Raw genomic sequence first — 1,363 nt, forward strand, 5'->3', positions numbered from 1 at the left:
GGATCGTCGAATCTCGCTGAGGATAGGGGCTATGAGTAACTTTCCGATGGTAAAAAAGCCTCGAGCAAAGTTATTTGCTGCATCCTCGTAGCCAGTGATCAGGCGATCTGGGTGGTAAAGTTTTCTCCACGGACCGACGCGAATTTCATCTGCACGCAAACCACAGAAAAAGTAAGAATCATCGAGACACAAATCCAAATGGCATTATAATAGGCTGATTCACCGAATAACAGGTATACTCTGGGACAGAAGTTGGAAACAAACTTCATAATGAAGAACGGAAACCACGAGGATTTAAGCCTAGTGTAGTGTTGATAGATACGTAAAGAAAAGGTTATACAGTGTCGTTCTACATGAGATACATTGGTCAACCCTTACAAACCCATCCCTGAAGAAGGGATTTTATCAGGATACAGTTTACCACCTTGTTTCCCATCTCTCGTGGTAAAAGGGAGGCGCATTTTCCCAATCCAGAGAGCAAATACATTCAAGGAAGAAATGGTTTTGATCATCAGAAGGGAGACACATTGTGCTAAAATATCCGGTCTGAACAGTCGTGTTGTCGTTCATGAACTTTACTCCAAGCGATCACATTACTCACCCTATCTCATCGATCTTAGATTAACAAACTGAGATTAACAAAACCATTTCGCTGAAGCGATTCGCAGATTCTGCCACTGACATTTTTATTGATAACCGATGATTTGAAGAATAAACCACAAGTGAGAAAGCAAATGATTCAGTTCCAGAAGGCAGAAATTCAAAAAACCTCATTTGAAATCCAAAAGTATAACCATTAATAATAATGTGGAAAGCAATTTGAAATAAAGCTATCTAATCCCATCAACTACAGTAAATAATCCCCCTTACCGTCTACCATTTTTGCTTGTTTCGCGTGCATAATTCACTGGACGAACTTGTCCGGATTAGAGCACGAACCGGCTCCACCGGCCGATCCTAATAATTCCACTATGACCACCGCGCTTACTTTTGTGAAACTGGCTTGTAAGGATCAGAAACTATTCAGAGAAAGATTGGAAGGAAAGAGGTCGAAACAGCACCCTGGCTACTGCCTAACATCAATCTGATACTAGGACCATTTGATAACGTAACCTGAGGAGACTTCCGCCAGGGGGCACTTTTATTTGCACGGTCATTTGAGTAGCGAAACAATTTTTATGGTATTGCAGAACAGGCAATTCAATTTTGAAGAATAAACCACAAGTGAGAAAGCAGATTGTTCAGCTCCAGAAGGCAAAAATTCAAAAATCTTATTTGAAATCCAAAAGTCTAACTGTTAATAATAATGTGGGAAACGATTTGAGATAAAGCTATCTAATCCCATCAATTACAGTAAATAAGC

At 40.1% G+C, this 1,363-nt stretch overlaps 1 protein-coding gene across 1 annotated transcript in view; it reads right to left on the bottom strand.

Moving 5' to 3' along the window:
• T265_06402 (hypothetical protein) overlaps positions 1-1,363 on the bottom strand; it is a gene marked incomplete at both ends in the record, with an annotated part of 22,919 nt that overhangs the window by 3,471 nt on the left and 18,085 nt on the right. The gene's annotated exons all lie outside the window — the stretch shown is intronic.

This window comes from Opisthorchis viverrini (genome assembly GCF_000715545.1).
Source record: "Opisthorchis viverrini unplaced genomic scaffold opera_v5_130, whole genome shotgun sequence".
Classification (NCBI taxonomy): Eukaryota; Metazoa; Platyhelminthes; class Trematoda; order Opisthorchiida; family Opisthorchiidae; genus Opisthorchis; species Opisthorchis viverrini.